This window comes from Zophobas morio, unplaced genomic scaffold (assembly GCF_036711695.1).
Source record: "Zophobas morio isolate AGI-343-1 ecotype UQ-CSIRO unplaced genomic scaffold, CSIRO_AGI_Zmor_V1 ptg000099l, whole genome shotgun sequence".
In the NCBI taxonomy this organism is placed as follows: domain Eukaryota; kingdom Metazoa; phylum Arthropoda; class Insecta; order Coleoptera; family Tenebrionidae; genus Zophobas; species Zophobas morio.
The window spans coordinates 242,916-251,469 of NW_026972204.1; positions in this window are offsets into that span (position 1 = coordinate 242,916).

Below are 8,554 nucleotides of genomic sequence, written 5' to 3' on the forward strand. Positions count from 1 at the left end.
AGCTCATAGAAAGATTCCTCTAATTGTTGTCCCAAAATTGACTTAAAAAGTTCAAGGTAACTTTTCACCTCTTCAGAGTTCAGAAGGAAAATATTGGCCATAAGAGAAAAAAATTCATCCTCCACAGAGAGATAGTTCGAGTTATTTCCGGTGAGACAAAGTCGAAGAAATTTAAGTGAAACAAATGTAAAGATCCAAATTAACCATAGAAATAACAAAGGAATTAAAAAAAATATAATCACAAAAGTAAAAATAAAGCTACTAGTTAATTTTTCTCCCGAAACAGCAATAACAGAATTTAAATTAGCGTGAAAATAATTTTTTTTTAAACGTTGAAGTTTAACAGGTAAATTGTCTGTAATGACCGTATGAATACTTGAAAGTTCAGAAGTTTCTGTAAGATCAGTTTTTAAAAAGGAGTTGGGCCGCCATATTTGAAGAGTATTAGGGCAAAAGTCATCTTTATAAACTTTTTTAAGGGCAAAAGCTTTTATTGTTGAGTTACCGGAAGTATCAGCATAATCATTAGTTATCTTTGCTTTAGCAACTTTGGCCACGGCGAAAATTGAAGTATTAATTGGAATACTCGGTTCACTAACTAGCGATAAAGTAAAATTTTTGCCAACTGCTAACGAAGCTTGTATAAATTCAAGAAAACTTTTAGAAGAATTTAAAAACTCTGATATATGAAAATTCCCATTATAACAATTAAAAAATAGTTGAAAAGAATAACTTTGGTTTAAAAGTAGATCTTTGAAAGTTTGCTTTACGAGAAAAAACTCTTCTTTTAGCGCCAACCTGGGTTTTACTAAATTTTTTTGGAATAACTTTTCTGAATTGAACTCAGATATATAACACTCTTTATCTGAACAGGATATATATATATTTGATGCTTTCGAGTTTTTCTTATTGTTAAACCAAAAAGTTTTCTCAGGAGCAGGTTTAAAATTTTTAACTCCCACTTGCTGGAAGTAAGCTTGGCATATTTGTGGTAAATTAACTTCAGAAATATGGTTGCGACTCAAAAAACTTTTAGCAGTGTGAAAATTTACAGAACTTATTGAAAGAGTGGAAATGAGTTGAACTTCGTCGATATGGGTGGGTAAGGCTGTGGGTGTGCCAACTTTGAAACTGAAATAAGTATAATTTTCCAAATAAAAGAATGCACCGCTTGAGAGACAAGTAAAATAAATAGCAACAGTGACTACAGAAAATAATACAAAAATCATAATTTTACATGTCGGAAAGCTAAATACGTAAACAGTTTAGGTACAATGAAGTTAAGGGTTAAATACTAAATACCATATGTGGTTAGCACTCTTTAAAGCTTTAGCGCGAGGGCGTGAAAAGAAGGTTTTCTAAAATATGCTAACGCGTGTTGTACATTCTCTTTCTGCAGCCAAAAAACTCTAAAATAGTAAAAATATTATTTTTTTTGTATTAAAAAGTGATGACTAACTTTTTGATTTTAGCCTCCACTTCTAAAAAAGCATTGACCTTATTAGTTTAGCTTCTGGGCACTAATACCCATTGCTATATAAACCAAACTAACTATATTTTATAATTTACGCTGTTTATCAATTTGTACTAATATTTTATGACCTTTTAACGTGCCTGAGCAAGTAACTCTGTTTTTAGTTTTATGTTAATATTAAGATGAAAATTTAAAGCAACGAACGAACAAATTTTATAACAAGTTGCTTTACTTCTCTAAAAGCCTTTACAATTAAATTTTTTATCATTTTTTTCGCAATAATATTTTTTTGTCCACTTGGTGAGAATGCGACTTATATGAAGGGAATTTAGCTGAGCTTGCGTAAATGCAGCATTTAATACAAAAAATAAAAACTGCAGACTTATTAAGTACCATCTTGCCTTAAAAATACTATTAAAGTACTTTAGGTTTTGTATAAAAAGTAAACATTGCGAGTTCCCCAAACTATATCCTTGTTAAGTTAAAAAAATTGAAGTTTTCCTTGACAAATTGTTCAGCACAACTTTGTTTAGCTTAAAGGTTTTAATAAATTTTTATTCTTATCAATATTATTAACTTGGTTACCAATTTTAAATATACTTTTTACAGTATACTTTTCAAAAAATATTTTACGGGCGTATTCTGCTTGTTTACTTTTAGTATAACGAGGTATTATATAACGTTATTAAAATTATGACTGTAGTGTTGTAACACCAAAAAGTAGTATTATTAGTTAAAATAATTTTATTATTTTTTTAATACAAATAACAAAAACAGAGTAAAACCTAACAGAATAGGACGGAACTAGAGTTATTTGCAGATAGCCATCCCTCCTACGGAGAATCTGTAAGTCACGCTTATGGCCCCAACGAGATAAGTTTCTACTAAACTTACCTGGCAAAGCTAAACAACATTAGAGATTGAAATGGAAATTTTTTTTCTTTTTTCTTCCCCCTCCCTCCCCCAAAAACCTTCGTTTTATTGGCTACCTCTACCTTTTTTGTCTATAAATACTTTTGTAAATAGTGTGTAACCTAGGCAAGGATATCTAAGTTCCACTCGAAATTCCTTAGCCATTTTTACCAAAATGTCAATTACTAAGCAAAGTGACGGTTTAATTGTTTACTGATGGTCAAGTCACTAAATTTTACCCTCCCCAATTTTAAAATACTTTGTTAGTTAATAACGAAAAATGTTAAATTTTACAAGAGCTGAACTCAAGTATAGTTGTAGTTTATGTGGTAAAATATCAATCATCTAATTTAAGAAAAAACCAGTTCAAACCAGGTCGATACAATTGTAAGTGACTAGAAAATATTGTTCACCTTTGCTAATGTAATAAAGCTAACCTTTTAAATCATGCATGCCAATTTCTTTTATAACGAGAGGAAGGTGGACAAACGTGTATTAGCCTCCAAGGAGGCTATGTCCAGCTATGAATATAGAAATCAAACCTATTGATAAGAAACAAACTCAGCAATACACAGTACAAATACTCTTACTTCAGGTGTATAACAACAAATAAAAAAAATCATAATTACCCTACATTACAAAATAGACATGGAAAAATCACTTATACATACATATACTAAAAGACGATCGTGAAACTTAATAGATACTAATAAAAGAAGGGAAAGAGAGCCAAGAGACACAAAAATTACCAAAAAGAAAATCAAATACGGATCTCTATAAATTTTACAAGAATGATCTGTTATCAAACCACTCAGTAACCAGAAATTTAACAAATAAACAAACAAAACAAAAGTAATTATTTTCGTACACATTAAAAATGATATCTTGACCCCTTTTTTCATATTAATACAAATTAAGCAAAAAAAAGATTAAAAATTAATCTGGTAAAATTAATTCTATTTTACAAACATGGAGAAAACTAAGCAATAAAGCGTGGTTGCACTGCAAAACTTAATTTTCTGTTTTTGCTTTATTTGATTTGTTGCCTGTAACCAGTAATTCTGCTTCAAGGGTAAAGAATCGTAAAGGCACTGAATCAAAGGATTTAAATGTAACAGCAACAGTTTCTTCTTTATTGGTGAGGTGGACCGGGTAATAAAAGTTTTTTTTAGAGAAGTGTTTTGAAGCTAATACCCTTAAAAATCAAGCTATAAGGAAATTATAACTCCTCTTGGTTTATATATATAATATAAAAGATGGACGTAGGAAAAAGGTAATAGTAGAGAATGTGAACGTTTACAGAAAGTATATATACTGGAACTTACTGATGTTCGAGAAGGGAATCACCTGCAAGTAGTGGTGGAGAAACCTAAAATAAAAAATTCTACCCAAGAGGAGATAAGCGGTTTTACAGAAAAATACATGAAAAAGTGTGGTTCACTTTACAGTGCTTCAAGGAAGGTGTTAATTGAAAAGTTTTATAAATTTAAGAAATAGAAAGGATAAATTTGTACAAGCCTGGATACCGCCAAAGGGGTTTTACTAAAGGGAAATACTTAAGAATTGGAGTATTTTGCTTTCACACTCTCTGAAGGATGAACGGATCAATGGACTGTACGTCCCTTTGATTATGTCATCGCCTTGTTTGAATAACAGGAAGGGATGAACATAATAACGAAGAGACTAAATAATATTCATATATATGTTGATGATTGCTTAGTTATTACTAGCACGAAGCTAGATCACTTCAAGGCATTTAGAGAGTTTGTCGATATAATTTATCTATTTTTAAATTCGGCTTGAGAAGTGCAAATTAATCATATACACTGTCATATGGCTGGGTCAAGAAATTTCTAGTGAAAGAGTTAAAATTGATGTTACAAAGATACAGGCACTTCAAAGCATAAAAAGGCCCGCAACTGAAGAAGAGATGAGTTTTTTGCGAGCACTAATTTACCGGAATAATGTACATATCATTAGTACAATTATTTTAAAACCCTTTTGCCGAATGTTAAAAAAAAAAAGAGCAAATTTTTGGCATGATCAGAAAAGGCCTAGATTGTTGTAATGGATATTTTATGAAGAAATATTTGCGTTAATTTTATTTTTTCCGTTAACTAACTAGTTTTACAGGGGGATGATGTGGTTATGGGGGCGAGCCCTTTTTTATAATTGTGAAGGAAGGAAACAGTAGAGCGTTTGTGACCACTAAATAAATTGTTGCTCGGAGAAAGTATAATATAACGGATAAAAAGGCTGCAGCGATTAGCCGGTGCACTAATAAACTAATGAATATTATAGAATATGCGGGGAAACAATTAGTAGTTGAAACAGATCACAAAGCTTTAATAGGTGTTTTTAAGGATGAGTGTGACGTAAAAACGGTGAAGAGAAGGGGATTTTTAGGGTACAACCAATAATAAATAATTTAGTTGGTTCCTAAAATATATTTCAAGAGATTAATTGTTATTGCTGACCTTTTATTAAGGTTAGCAAGTGATGACATACTAGTAGAAGCCATCAAAAATAAGTAAATAAATGTAGTGGTTGCAGGTGAAAATAAAAAAATTTAAATGCTTTAATAAAGATATGATAACTAATCTAACATAAAAATTTAGATTGGCATATCAAAAGTAATAATAATCTTTTAATTGGAGAAAAAATCTTGTGGGAGACTGCTGCACGAGGTCGTAAATAAACAGATTTTTTTAAAAAAATATTAAGTAAAGGGGCATTGTTAAGGTTGTCCCGAAAAAAATCTAGAATGGGTGGATGTCTTAGTTCGATGCATTCATGCTTATAACAAAGTATCGAATCTACTAAGTCAGTCCGGCGCACATGCTATTAAAAATTAAAACTAATTACTTACACGTAACTAATACTAAACATATTGGGTGTTATGAAGAAATCGATGATATAATCGAGCAAAAAAGGGGACTAGAAAAACAAAACTGAGCACGTTTTAAGAGAGAGATATAAGAACTATGAAGAAAGAATAAGGCTAGCGTAGCGGAAACTCTAGAATTGATGTTCTATATATGAAAGTTATTAACAAAGAAATAAATCAATTGAAAATTGGATTGGACCGGTGATATTCGATGAAGCGATAAATGGTGGTTTATATAAAATTTATTGTTAACAACAAATTACCTATAAAGCAAAAAAATCAATTGAGGGGCGAAATACATAAATTTAAGACTGACTATAGAAGTTTAGGAAAGATTGGTGATAAAGTGTTTGCGGCTGAACTATTTAGTCAAAACATCAATTTTGAAGAAAAGTCAAGAACACTTTTTTTAGCAAAAAAGTGGGAGAAGTGTGGTTAAAAATAGTTTCGGCGGCAATGGTGCTTGGATTTATTTTCACATCCCCTTGATTATAATCCATTACAGTACCAGAATCATTTAAAAAACTCCAGGAGTACCTTTGGTTCTAATAAAGTTAACATTTTACCAGTTTGGAAAATACTGCATTGTCCTATGAAAATAAAATGGAATTAAGTTGGAATGAGTTTTTACTATGCTGCTCCCTTAGAAGAATTTAAAATTAGAAGACTCTAAAACTTAGTTTAAGGAAATAAGTAACTTTTGTAAGGTTACATAGGTAGTTCGAAACCTTCAGTACTCATCAGAAAGCTTACGTAGGCCTTGGCCAACAGGATCAACTTCTTTAAATGAGCGAGTTCTTGTCCTTTTTTTAGATTAAGGGAGGAGGCCCAACAAGCTTGGTCCTTTTTGGGGTCCGGGTGTACTACTAGAACTGTTGTGTACTTGCATATCTTGTATTAAAAGGAGGTAAACGGTTCTAAAGTAATTAATCTTGATCTTACTAGCGCCAATGTCTTTTTCCTCTCTTGGACTCTCTCTAAAGTTTAGCTATATTCTGGCTAACTTCTTTGGTAGCCAAGTAAAGTAACTAAGGACAAATAATTAAGCTGGACCCTACTAAGAAGTAGATTTAGATATCATTCGTGTAATTCCTAAGTAGGGTTATTGACAAATATCATTGGAGACCACCTTAACTTGGCTATTTATTAATAATTACATAAATTAAATAACACTAGAGAGACACGCAAATGGGGCTAGCATAGTTATATATATCTTACGGAATAACTATAATGAATCTGACCTACGTAATTAACCCTACCGGGTTGAATGGAACAATTTTGGAACAGTGCGTACTAGCTGTAATAGGAGAAGACCTCTTGCTAAGTTTACCCCGGCGTTTTTCAATAATGGCTTGTGGCAAATGAACAGGATTGCATGTTCATCGTTATTCCTCCTGGGAGTGGGCCCACCAAACTTTCTTGCGCTAATCCAAATATTGTTGCCAAAAGTTTGGTAGCCACTCCTTGAACCTTGAACCTTGAACTTTCGCGGAAGCTTTTCTCCCTATTTTACCCATCGCATGAACTATTGTTTGGATTCTATATAGTACTGATAAATCATAACCATCACTGTACAATGCGATGACAACTCGCAGCACGCACATTCGCCACTCCGTTCCAGAACTAGCAGTATTAACAACTCGGGCGTCCGACGCGCGCTCACCATGCTCATTAGTAACTGACTATAAAGGCTTTGTTTAACATTATCTTTACTAATTTTTAGTTTTTCTCGCTATCTGACGAACCCGAAATCGACGGTCTTCGAGGGCTAATTTTCCACTTATATGAATATTTTCTTCAGTGCACGGTCCGGCGTGCTCAGCGCCTTTATAGTCTCTTGTCCATCTTTTAACAGCCAAGTTCACTTTTTGCCCGTTCACATATAATGGAGCACATTGTGGATAAATGGCTATTAGTTTATTTTTGATTTCTTAGGCTTATCTTTTGTACAAGATACTTCATCACAACTCGATATTCACATTCTTAAAACGACAAGGTTTCGCTGGGCATCTCGTTGTTAGTATGACCTTCACTCAATAACTGTTACATCAATCATAACCAAATATAACTAGTTTGCTATTCATATTATGTGTTTACACATACAGTTCAATTTATTTTTTAAACGCTCCCCCTTCTAGACGAGGCTCACATTCCGTTGGAGCCCATGCATTTAGATGTATCTACTGTCACTACCTTCTTTATAGTTTTGGTATTTATGCCCTTGGTAATAACATTTTCTTTTAACATCGCTTAAAGATAATCTAGTAAGAGTACAAAAAATTTACTTAATTTTTATTGGGTAATAACACTATAAAATAATTAAGCCTTTTAAAAAAGATAAGAGTAACAGAAACGCTCATCTTGCGTTCTTATGTTTCCTCTTTGACCAACCCTATACCTGCTACAACGCCATATTAGAAACCCAAAGGTTAAGCGTTGCAGCGGACCTGCTCTTATAGCGTCCCTATTATAAGTGGTAACGTGGTCTATCTTTATCTATCTTTAAAGGCGGTATAAACCAGCAGCTATGTAGGTGGTTACCTATAGCTAGTGGGACTACTGGTGACTTTATTTTTATCTTGGGTCTAACACAAATGAAACATAAAGGCACTCATTTTGTGATTTTACTGGGAGCATCATTCTTTAGGTAACAAAGCATCGTAATTACCTGAAAAAGCTTGGACCTTTAGTATAACTTCTAGAGTTCTACTTAAAGTGGGTTTAGAAGTACTTTTAAAGATGGCTAGAATTGTATGTTCATCCGTCACGTTAGATGTTCATTCGTGTAACTAAGAATTTTTTTGTGCTTGCTAGCAAGCCTTCTAAGGTTATCTGCTTCCTTCAGCTTAAGTTAAACGTGTAAAGTAAAGTTGAATTAGCATCATCTTTATCTAGACTTTATGGAATGCTCAAACACAGTGAGCTAAGAATATGGTTGCCATGCTACACCAGTCTAAGTTAGGGTCTTATTTAAACCACCAAGAGCTAGAGTTGCTTAGGTGCACGAATTGGAAGGCGCTTGCACTTAAAATGGTAGAGCCTACTAGGATAGATACGGCATTTTAAGATGCTATTTTCCTTCTGATCCACCCGTGTAGTGCTATTATTCTAATTGTACTGGGGTGTAATCTAAAGTGATATCGGTATAAGTGCTGTGTTTGAGAGGTCACTTCCTTCGATACTGCGGAAATCTTTCACTAGATCGGACTGTGATCGCTCTAAATTATGGTTGGTTCTGCATCCATAATAGTTAGTTGCGCAAAACGAAACTTTGTTAGACC